This window comes from Andrographis paniculata, unplaced genomic scaffold, assembly GCF_009805555.1.
Source record: "Andrographis paniculata isolate CXL003 unplaced genomic scaffold, ASM980555v1 Contig60END, whole genome shotgun sequence".
NCBI lineage: Eukaryota > Viridiplantae > Streptophyta > Magnoliopsida > Lamiales > Acanthaceae > Andrographis > Andrographis paniculata.
Genome location: NW_026137596.1, coordinates 7,594,755 through 7,608,242, shown reverse-complemented (window position 1 = coordinate 7,608,242; position 13,488 = coordinate 7,594,755).

The following is a 13,488-nucleotide window of genomic DNA, read 5'->3' as shown; positions in this document are numbered from 1 at the left end:
GATTGCTTAATTAAAAGTTCTACGAATGATTTTACCTGATAACTTAATGTCACCGATTGAAATTCTTGAATTTATTAGAGCGGCTGATTGTTATCCTAATGTTTCCATAGCCTATCGCATTTTATTAACTGTACCAGTAACAGTAGCATCAGCCAAAAGAAGTTTTTCAAAATTAAAATTATTAAAAACTTATTTAAGATCGTGTATGTCTCAAGAACGATTAAATAGTTTGGCTATGTTGTGTATTGAAAAAGAAATGTTAGAAAAAATTAATATTGATACTATTATTGATGAATTTGCATCTAAAAATGCTAGAAGAAATTATTTTATTTAATTATTTATATTTTTATTATTAAAAAAATTATTGTGATATATTTTAGGGGCCCATAATTTGAATTTCGCCCCAGGCCTATGAAACCTCAGGAACGGGACTGCTTCCCCCGAATGTGAACCGTTCATAATCCGTGCCGACAAAACTTTCTTGCCCAACTTCAGTATTGTAAGTTGAATTCCATTGCATAGGCCCAAGGATTGGTTGATATTCCAAAGAAGGATTACTGGTGCTCCTTCTTTCAATTCCAAACAATGGTTTGGGAAACCTGAAATATTTATAGTATTCAGCAACTCTACCGGATGTATATTTTCATTTGTATATTGCGCTTCCCCCAGGATTATGCTATCAGCACTATAGTATTGTCGTGGTTCGCCTGGCAGCATGGATAACATCATTGAGTTGATTTGGTCTGCATCTGCATTCTTTGGCGCTAAGATGGCCCTCTCCTTTAAGTAAGTAGTATTTGTGTACCGTTCTTTTAATTCTGGATATGTTTCGTTTATTAAGGAGTGGATACCATTTCGATTTTCATTTATCAGAAATGCCAAGGGATTTCAATCCAATCAGATTTAGTATCATCATCAAAACGCAAGAATTTGGTTTTCCCCTCTCCGACCTTATTTATCCAATTTGCGAAGTTTTGCAGTTCATGATCTGATCGTCTTGTTCCATCCAACGACATTAGTGTCATATTTTTTTTCAGATGCAATATTATGCACTTGCTCCAAAGAGGTGAATTTGACAATGAAGCAGCGACAATGGCTTCACGTCTGCCTTTTGTTACAACCGGTAGGATTTGTCGGAAATCACCGCCCAAGACACATAACTTGCCACCAAAAGGCTTATCGGAAGTATAGTTCGACGAACTTTTCATTATGTCTTGGAGCGTTCTACTAACTGCTTCAAAGCAATAGCTATGTGCCATTGGTGCTTCATCCCATATTATTAATGAACTTTCTTTAATTAGCTTTGTCAGGTTTGAGTTGACAGTAACAGAACAATGCGATACTTCATGCAATTCGAACGGTATCTTGAAACGTGAGTGTGTTGTCCGACCTCCTGTTAGTAATAAAGCTGCAATGCCAGAGGATGCCACTGAAAGGACAATTTTTTTGTTCAGATCGGAACTTTGCGATTAATGTTTTATACAAATACGTTTTACCCGTTCCTCCTCCACCATTGACAAAGAAAAATCCACCGCAATTTTTCTCGTGAGCATTCATTATGACATTATATATGCGGCATTGATCCTGATTCATTCCATGAAAAAAAGAATGGAACATTTTCTCTTCTTGTTGTACATTATAATCGAGTTCTTCACGTATCAATCTGTTCGAGGGAAATGCATAAGATGTAGTTGATGGATGTGGCATAGATGGAAAATCTTTAAGAGTTCTTCCATTTTTCATTAGTATCGTCTCTATTTCCCGCAGACACCAATCCTTTAGAAGTATTTCAGAAAGAATAATATTAGTTCGCGATTCTCTTTTGAAATGATATGTGAAGTCGTCGACCATAGATTTCCAATGTGCTTCCCACAAATGAATAGGATTTGTGATTTCATAAAACATGAGCATAGTTGCAAACATATCGCGCAATGCTGGTGATGAAGCCCAGGTCGTAGCTTCACCTAATGCCTCGTGGTATTCATTATCATCATCAAATAGGCCACGTGCCGCACATGCCTCTTTGAAAGTTGCATATATATTTCCATTAAATGTACGAATATCTTCGTAGTTCTCAGCTCCACGGACTATATAAAGCAACATCCGTAAATAATATTTTTCTCCAGAATTCGGATGGGCATATGGCAATCTCCCTATGCTTCACCCACGTTTTCTTATAGTCCATTTTTTGTTCTTTTTATTCCATACCCTTTCACTGATGAAATCAACGTATGTTAATCTCTTTGCATCGATGTTTTTTTTGTTAGCTTCAAACCATTTGGTCAACATTGTATCTCGAATTCCACAATGATTGAGAATATTTGGCAAATTGTCTATGTCGTTGAATGTGACAAACTGTTGGTTTGGTAGGTGGTATTGCAGTCGCTCAACTGGCGGAGAGTGTTTTTGCAATACAAATTCAAATATTCTCCAACAAGCTTCTATTGCTGACACATAACGACAGTCAAGATATTGTTTGATTTCATCCACTTGTTTTGCTTTTTGTCCAGTTAGTCTGTTTTCCTCCATATTTTGCTCTAACATGATGGTTGCACAGTCTGGTCCTTTGCACATATACTTATACATGTACTTCATTAACTTAGCAGATGCACATTTCTCTACATTTATATGAGCATTGTACAACACCAACAGGTCACGGTTGTACGGAACAATCCAGCGATTATCTATTTCCACGCCATTTATTAAAATTGTATTTGGCGGATCATATCTACGTCTGTAGGAAACAAATCCATCTTCATCAACACTGGTGTGTGAGAAGAAACTTTTTGGATAATGTTTGCTGCATCTTCCATCCATCATACATGGAGATTTTGGATTGTAAATTCCACAAGGACCATGAATCATATTTCTTGTGACCGTATCATATGCCAGTGGATCAATATTCTTGTCTGGTATTTCAGCGCATATGTAACGGTCTATGCTTCTGTAGTAATTGGCTTGAATTCACGTGCCAATGTTATTGTCATATGTGCATGCGGTAATCCTCGTTTTTGAAATTCAATAACTTCAACATCTGTTAAACATATAAAAAGTTAGAAACTATTGTTCACATTTAAACTTGTATTTATAGTTTTTTAGTACAGGATACCTGCAAATGTCATTCCGAAGAACATTTGTTTCTTAAATAATTGTACAATTTATTTCAGTTTCATTCGAAACACTATTGCCAGAATATCGGGACGGTCTTTAGATTTTTTATTAGGAAGCAACTGCAAGTCATTTAAAATTTTTGGCCGTTTTGGATTGCATGTGAATGTTATGAAAAAATCAGGAGGTCCAATTGCTTTGCATATGGCTAAAGCATCTTGATAATGTTGTATCATATTTCTTGCACTTCCTGTGAAAGATGATGGTAGAATAATTCGCATTCCTACAGTACTGACATCTGTATCTCCAGCTACAACGGCATCTTCAAGACCTTGGTATAGATCTGAACGTAATTTATTTTGATGTGTCTTCAAGTAGTTCAAACGTTGTTGTTCAATTGTTGCATAACAATCTACTGCAAGTTGGTTAAATAGGCGTCCCCCCTGCAATATAGTTGTACCTTCAAATTCTCTATGTTGAAAATGATATGCCCAAAATTCTTTTATGGTAACTTGTTTAGAAGTTGAATTGCACGGAATTGCAACTCTCCATCCATCAGTTCCATAAGGAAAAGGCAATGGAAACTGTAATGGTGTATAAGAAGGATATGTTTCATTAATACGCTTCAAGTATCCATCGTTTTTGCAGACAATGATATCTCGACTTTGAATATCGTCACTTGGTTCTCCACAGATTAAAGCAGCAATTTCATTTGTTGTGGGCATTGTATATTGTGTACCACTTCGATCATGCAAAATGCGTATACGGAGATTTATGCTCTCATTGTGCCTTAGCGCGTCTCTTGCGGAACGAAATATTTTTACATATGGATTCAAATCATCCAACATTAACTTTAACCCTTCGACTATTGAGCATATTTCTGAACTGAAATCCCTCTTTCCGAGAGCATTCAATCGGTTTTCTACTTCATTTTCCGTGTTACAATATATAATTGCACAAACTTATAGGTATCATCATAAGTCGCCAAAAGAGAACCTATTCGGTGATAATTTTCTCCAGAAATACGGAAAAAATATACTCTTCTTCCATCTTGAACTGATTTATCTATTTTACCACCAGTAGAAGTGAAACTGAAGATCAAATTCAAAGATCTTATATTTTCCATAAAAAGCCGACTTCCCAACAGATTGTGTAGGTAAGAAGGTGAAGGTGGTAGCAAAGGCAGCCGTATCTTTCCGCTTTGACAACACAAACTGAAGTTTGGGAATTCTTTACGACTTTTAAGAACTTTCTCCTCGAACCACATAAATGGACCACAATGGTGACATATGTTATCTCGTTCACCGAGTAACAATCTTCGAGTTGCAGGTTGTCTTAGGAAACGTGGTATAACTGATACATCTATTATTTTTAATATATAAGTAAATGCATATGTTGTTAAATTGTGTAAATATGTATATATATATATTATACATATAATAAATGTTAATTTTATTTATTAATAAATATATATATTATATTTTTTTATTTCAATATAATTTTATTCTCTACACGATGATATATTGATATATTTTTGTTAAAATTTAATTTTAAAATATAAAAAATATGTATTTTTTGTTAATGTGGCAGGAAAAAAAATGATGTGGACCGATGAAAATGGACTATATATAATTAAAATTATCTTTTTTGATAAAAGAAAAGATAATAATTAATTATATATAAAAAAAAATTAATTGAAAAAAAAGTTTACCTCTGTTTTCATAACTTGGAATGTTCGCAAGATTAGATTCCTCCATATTAGAGTTGAGTTCCGGAAAAGTACTTGATACAATTGTATCATCACCACGTTCAGAACTACCTATTTCAAATAAAAATTAAAAAAAATTACTAATTCTATATTTAAAATAAAAAAAGAATAAATGGAATTTAGTACTCTGCGGAATATAAAACAATTAAATTTTATAAATTAAAATAATATTATACGTTAATATCAACAACAATAAATTAGAATATTATTACATAATTAATACCTTCGTCGACTGGCACAGAATGTAGTTGCAATGATTCAACAGGCAAATATAAACCTACATTCAGTTGAGAAATACCTATATATTTGCAATAGAATCAATTGAATGATAATAATCAAAATATTAATATACACATATATATTAAATAATATAAATTTGTAAAAATAATTTAATATTATTAACATTTTGATATTATATGAAAGTATATTATATAAATTTCAACTTATATACCTCCTAAAGTAGATTCTTCTGAAATAGAAGTTCTTGTATCCAACTGTTCATGAAGAGTTTACGTTCGTGTTTTTTGAACGATGTTAGAAACAAAAGCTTCAGTTTGAATATTGCAAGCTTCACAAAGCCTGTAATATTGTTTTTCGATGTTGTCAATAATATTTCTCAGCCCAGCATTTCTACTTGTATTATATTCCTTCACACGCATCTGTCTTCTTCCATCTGTAAATTAAGAACTCATTACAAATTTAAAAATTTATTAAACATATTCAATTTGGTAGCAATGAAGTGAGTAACTGTATAGATCATAGTTTTCATAGGTTTTCAAATGCTCTATCAAGTATATCAAAGTATAACCATAATTTTATCTAAAATAATATGTTTATTGTATTGAACAACAATGAGAACCAAATTGCATAAACATAACTAAAAAATGAGGTGAGAAATATTCAACACATCAACTTCATTTGATGTAGCCCTCTGTTCAAACAACAAATCAAGAAAACAAATAAAGAAAATTTTTACATATACAAATAGTATTTTACGAAGAAGATATGGGATATTGAAAGTTCATCATATAAAGGCAATTACACACACGTGGAGATAATTAAGTATCATATATTCACCCAAAATAAAACTAAAGCTGACAACAAAAGGTGAATTCCAGTGTCACCATAATATTCACTGAAAGCAATATTATTTAAAAAAAAATTTGTGATGGAACTAAAAGATGACATGAACTGCGAATTTTACACCGAGTAACTCTTCGCCCCTCTAAAAATCATCCTCAAGAGAAGACTCTCACAGAACAGAGAAGAACTAAGAGAAAGATTACCAATCCCACAACATATTTTAACTTCAAAGTATAATACTTCAACATGAACAGTTTCCTTTAACATATTCCATAGCCATTCAACTGTATGAAAATATTAAGAAATAAGATGTTTTACTACTTATTCAAGTCTACAACATCAAATGGGTTTAGCAGTAACAAAGCTATAATATACCTTCAGTGCACCAAAAAGACGGTTTCCAGTTGTGGTTCTCAAAAGGCCAACATCAAGGAGCGCACGGACGGGCCTCCTTTCCTCGGGTTCAACAGAGTAGTCCTCACAAGTTGCCTAAAAACCATTACATAAAACCTTAGCTTAAAAAATACTTCACAACATATAATAATCCAACAATGAGATGTGTCAGAAGGGGCAAACAACTCAAGTTAGCAATACGATGATGACCAAATAAGTTACCTCAGTATTTCCTTCATATTGTACCTTAATGATTTGATATACAAAAATTCATTATAAGTGTTGGTTTTAAACCCCTATTGAAGATAAGCGGTTAAAAGTACCTGATAATTCTTTTCAACATTCTGATCAAAGTTATTGATTATATCTCTACAACTACCTTAATGATTTGATATACAAAAATTCATCATAACGTGTTGGTTTTAAACCCCTATCGAAGATAAACAGTTAAAAATATCTGATAATTCTTTTCAACAATCTGATCAACATAAAAGCACAAATATGGAGCAGTAATCGCAATTAAAAACAATAAGTAATTTATAAGGTCGACATCCCACCTGATACCTGATAATTTTTCTCAATAACATGATGAATATGAAAGTACAAATGTGGAGCAATAAATAGAGAGTTTGAGCGCATTCACAAACAACAACAAAATAGCAGAATAACTTCGAAAATTAGGTAGAAGATAATACAAATAACCTTTCAATTAGCGTAAATCGTTTCCTATTTTTCCAGATTCCGATGTTGGTGCAGGGTGTCGACGGGAGGGACGGACCACATGGCGCAACCCAATCGGCGGAGTGTGGCGGTGCGGCAGAGATTTTGTGATCGGAGATCATGATTTGGAAAGTGTAGGGCTGTGCGGAGGTCTAAGAAATCAAGTTGCGAAATGAGAAGGTTGTCTGAGAAATGAATCGCGATAAAAGAAGAGGTGAAAAAAAAAATTAAATAATAATAAAAAAACTGTATGTACCACAAGAAATTAATTAAAAAAAAAATACCACGGAAAGGAAACCACGGTACGACACATGGTGAATCACTTTGGTCGCCAAATATTATATATATATATATACGATACGATATGATTTACCCTCGAATTCAATTGGCCACGTCGCCCTTCTATTTTTTATTTTTTCCAATTTTATTATGCGGGCCCCACCCTGAGAATAACAATAATATGCAAAAATGGGGCAAGGGTGAGAGAAAAGAGGCTGCATTATTATTATTATTATTTATTATATATTTTATGTGGGGCCCCTTGATAATAACAATAATAAGAAAAAAAGGATATGGGGGAGAGTTGTGGAAAAAACGGTTATTTGTGGTTTTGTAATAAATTAAAAAATAATAGTATTTTATTTGTGAGTGGAAGTGTATTTTGTCTTTTGATTTTATGTAAAAAATAATGGTACGTGTAATGATATATTTGTAATTTAGGTAAAAATTAAGGGTATTTTGGTATTGGTATATAATTACTTTTACTAAAATAATAAAGATACTTTGGAATGGAATGAATGAAAATGGTAAAAATAATACTTTGAGTTGGGACGGAGAGATTATATTATATTTAACTTTATAATATATTTTTTTATTGTATAAATGATGTGTTTATTTGTAGAATTTTGGTTTTGTATTTTAATTTTAACATATTATGAAAATTAATAGTTTTACAAAAATAAAAAAAATAATTTGGAGGTGTTTGACAGTTAGTTGGTGGATGATAGTTTGTTCAATTAGCCCGTTTAACTAGTTGAACATATTAGTTATTTATGCTAAAATAAAAAGTATATCATATTGATCAGGTAAAAAGTATAAGCAAAAATTTTTTTTGTCATTGTGACTGTTGTTATGTAGAATGTAGTTAAATTTATGTAACAATAATAAAAACGTAATGAAAATTTTATTGTAATATATTATTTATAAAATTAGGACTATTGTTTTAAGACAGACGAAAATGAAAAAGTGTGACTATTATTTTAGGATTGAAAGGGTAAAACCTAAATGCTTTAAATATAGATAAAAATATAAATAAATTATGCATAAGTTAACGGATAAAAAAATATGACATAATTATATAGAACAGAAAAATTATTTTAAAATTTAATTATAGTAAAATAGAGTGACAAGTTAATAAAATTTGACTTAAATTTTTTTTTATAAAAATATGAATAGAGCACTAATATTATATATAGAGTAGTTTTTGCAATATCTATATTTAATCGATAGAATCCATCAATCTTCACTATTTAGAATATTAAAAATTAATTGTTTGAAATATTTTAATTTATTCAAATGATTCTCATATAAAATATTATATATTTAATAAAAATAATTAATTCAATTTAATAAAATTTATAACTTCCCTGTGCATAGCACGGTTAATCCAATTTAATAAAAATTTTCAATTGACAACTTTTGGGATTTAAATTTGAAAGGTGCATCATTTCAAAGTTTATTATATAAAACTTATCTTCATAAATTCTGTCGGATAGAAGAACAAAAAAAAATTATGATGATTCTTTGGGAAGCAACAAAATGTGGCGTTCTAAAGGGTGAGACTAGAACAGGAAAAGTTGGAATTGGTTCAATGGACTTGTGGGGACCAACTCATGTATTGACCCTTAAAGGCCCACAGTACTACATCGCGTTCATTGACGACGTTACAAGGGAGGTATGCGTATATTTCCTTGAGCGTGAATATGATGTTTTTGATACCTTTGAGAGGTAGGAAGCACATGCAGTAGTGAGCTGATTTACGAGCAATCTTGGAAGACAGTATAAGGTGGTGACCTTAGATGAATTGAAGTTGTGTTTAACCTCAATTGGCCTCCTCGATGAGTGAAGAAGGAGACTTGTCATTGTCGTTGCCGATTAAGTAAATTGTTGAAATGGAAGATGCAATAAGTCTTCAAGTGGGAGATTATTGGGATACGAAACCTGATAATAATTTGGATATAATTTACTTATATCCTAGATTTAGATATAATTTGGATATAATTTAGATATAATTTACTTATATCCTAGATTTAGATATAATTTGGATATAATTTAGATATTGTATCCTAAATTTACATATGTGATTTAGATATTTTTGACATAGGCTTAGGCTATAAATATCTATGTATTATCATTTTAACATGTGTCTGCATATTTTATAGTAAAATTTCTGACTTGGCAACGCCTTTAGAAGTAAATCATTCTAATTGAGTTATCAAATTCTTGTGTCATTTCTTCTTGATTTCCTTTGCAATTTCCATAACAATTAGAAAATACAAAACACTCACAATTAAGGTCCCAATAGTCTAAGAATCGGTTCAACACACGTAAGGGTAGGGTTAACTAATAATAAACCTTTAAACATGTAACGCTAATGATATACCTTGGCGAATCACCATTTGACCCGAAAGGGCTTTTGGTTGTTCAAATCCACAACTTTCTTGGGCACATACAGGAATTATGTGGAGGTGGCTCTCGTGCCTTAGGTTTAATGGTCGTCTCAGCATCTTTCTTGTTTTCACATACTAAAATTTGAACCACCGCCAACTGACTTCCAAAATTGCAATGGGATATCATAACCATCATCATCATCTTCTTCTTCTTCTGTGCCTTCGACTTCATCTTTATCTTCAGAATCACCATATACATCAATCTTGAATATATCATTTCCTATGCCCTGTTGTTCCTCTAATATTTGGTATGCCGAATCCACAGCAGACTTACTACAATCATTCAATTGAATTTTAAGCAGAGTTAGTATATCTCCAATACCCCAATGGATTTCTTCCTAAGAATTTAAGTCATACAGTAAGAGAAGCTCAAGCTTGGGATAGTGGTTTTGATCAGCTCTCCATTGTACTACATCGCTATCATTAATCCACAATGCTTTTAATTGAAAAAATTCCCCTTCAGTTGGATTCCACTCACAGCCTTCTGCAGTATACCACATCATGAGATAGATATTCAAGATTGGGTAATGAAGCAACCACTTGAATTTTGCATTTGTTCACTAACAAGAAATTAAGTGAATTTAATGTTGTGCGATATATTTTCGACTAGTAGTATTTCAAGTTTCTGTAATCTAGAAAGCTTACACAAATAAGTAATCGACCCTCTCATATGCTTATCATATTTTACATGTAGATTTCCCAAATTAGGGATTCCGCGGAGAATCTCATCGGTGAGCTCAAAATTCATTGCGGTGCTAAGGGTTTGCAGGCTCTTCAGAATAAGGAAATCTTTCTCTTCGACTCAAGCATTAGGAGGCTTCGGCAACACCTCGTCCTTGAATTCAATAATTCTAAGTTGAGGCAGCTTCCAGATTTCAGATGGTAAAACTACCGAAAATTAATGTGGGAATAATATACTCTGAACGTTCCACAGCAAATGTAGCATCGAAGCAGTGATAAAATTTGGAGCTTATACGATGAAATAGAGAGACTACGCAATTTGGTGTGCTGCACAAGTGAATCATGAGCTACACTAACTTCGTCGATGATCTTGACCAATCCTACAGATGGAATCCTCTTAAAAGTGGCAGAATATGTAAGTCGTCTTCTTTGATTGACAAACTAGATGAATATCTATGGAGAGACGATAATAGATCAACCAATAGTTGAAAAATTATTTAGATCCTTAACCCCGAAATTTGAGTATGTTGTAGTAGCCATTGAAGTGTACCAGGATTTAGATTCAATGACTGTTGATGAGGTGTCATTAACCTTACAAGCCCACGAGCAACGTATGAAGGAGAAGCACCAAGAAAGGCCACTTGAACAAGCTTTTTAGAGCTCGATCTCCTTAAGGCCACATCAATCTACCGAACAATTAAGGAATCCATGCACTTGGGGGCGAGGACATGGTCGTGGTGGCCATCATTGCAATAAAATTAATGGTGTAAATCAACATCAAATAAAAGGTAATAGGGGTCATCAGAATCAATCTGGAGCAAGCCCACATCGCTATCAATACTCTCGCGGTCGAGGTCGAAGTTGTGGTCGGAGAAGGTATGATAAGTAAGAAATTAAATGTTACTCCTGTCACAAATTTGGTCATTATGCTAGTGAATGCAGAAACACACAATATGCTCAAAAATCTAATTTTGTGCAAGAAGATGATGAGCAAAAGCATGACCACACTCTTTTAATGGTTGCATCTACTGATGAAGTGTCAAATTGTCACAAATGGTTTCTTGACACGCAATGTACCAACAATATATGTGGTAAAAGAGATCTTTTGTCGATATAAATGAATCCTTCCAATCCCACATGAAATATGCATATGATAGCATGGTACCAGTGACAGGGAAAGGGCGAATTTTGATAAGGTTAAAGAATGGAGACCATAGCTTCATCTCGGAAGAAGTGAGGAATCCTCTTTTCGACTCTGACTCTCCCACTCCAGTCGTTGCTTTTCTTTCTGTTACTTCGAAAGTAGCTGCTTCAGCTTCAGCCACTCGAATTTTCGATATTCCTTTTTATTGTATGTACCTGCAATGAAAAACAATTTGTCGAGTGTCGGCCTGCTATTGGAAAAAGGGATACGAGATGCACTCCAGTGGGTGCTACCTTTCAATTCTTGCTATTGGAGAAAAGGATACGAGATGCACCTCAGTGGGCGCTACCTTTCAATTCTTGATGTGACTCTTATTCTAAAGACTAGCTTGTCCAAAAATCGCATGTTTAGTGTTGATATTTCCCGTGAGCATTATGGACGTCTAAGCGCAACAATAGAAAATGAGGCATGGCTATGGCATCTATGTTTCGGTCATTTAAATCTTCAGAGCTTGAAATTACTCTCTCAAATATACATGGTTTACGGCTCGCCGAAAATAGACCACCCAAATCAAGTGTGCGAAGCATGCATCATTGGAAAGCAAAGCCGGCTGCCATTCAGCACTTGAAATACTCATCGTGCTACTCAAATGGTAGAGCTTGTTCATTCCGTTGTGTGCGGTCTGATGAACATCGACTCTAATGGAAAGAATAGGTACTTTATGACATTTATAGATGACTCCACTCGAAAAGTTTGCGTATATCTTTTGGCAAAAAAATATGAGGTATTTACATGTATATGTTGTGAATTTATATATCCCGGATCGATAGAATTATTCAAACAATACTTTGTCTACAAAAATACATAATATTAGCGAAACAAATTCGAAAAAAACACAAATTAAATAAAATTAAACTAGAGTGAAAAAAAAATAAGTAAAAGGCATAAACTAAATTTCTGGAAATTGAACAATGAAAACCTAAACAAACAGGACTTAGAGTGAATTTAAGAATTGAAGCAATTGTTTGCTATTGGAGAGGTTCTGGCAGAAGCAGAAACAAATTAAAATCTGTTCTGTTCAAATTACTTCTGTTGATGACGACTCCATCCATGGCTCACGGAAATCACGAGCAGCAGTTATTTTGTGTTCTATTTTTTTTAAAAAAAAAATTTGTGGGTCTACTTTTTCCCTCTTCTCTTCTTCGTTAGAATTTATTTTATTTTATCTCTATCTTGTACTTTTACATTAACTTCTTTCCTCCTCGTTTTTTCTCCTTGTACAATTATTTTATTTTTCTTCCCCTTCTATTCCTTCTCCGTCTCTTCTTCTTCCTCTTCTTTATTTTTTCATGTCTTCCTCTTTTTTTCTTCTTCTTTTTCATCGATATCTTTTTTTTCTTCTTCTTCCTCCTCTTCTTCTAGTTTCTTATTCATTGATATTTTTTCTCTCTTATTCTTCTAGTTTCTTATTTCTCAATTTTTTTTCTTCTTCATCTCTTCTTTGTCTTTCTTGTTCCTCAATCTTCTTCATTGTTTATTTTTTCATCTTCTTCTTCTCTTCCTCTTCTTCTTCCTCTTCTTCTTCCTCGATCGTTTCTCTTCTTCTTCCTCTTCTTTTAGGTATTCTTCCTTCTCTTTTCTCCAACTCTCCCAATCTACTATCGTGTCTTTACTCTTCCGAATTCTCTGAATTCCTTTCCTTTCATCTTAGAATAGGAAACCGTATCAGCGGAGATATTAGAATGAAACTAACATCAAGACTGGGAGCCGGTCTCATTTTCTTTTAATTCCAACAAATACACAATAGAAATTCAATCCAACATCTTTCTTTCATCTTGGATTGCCAGATCATGAAAATCTTT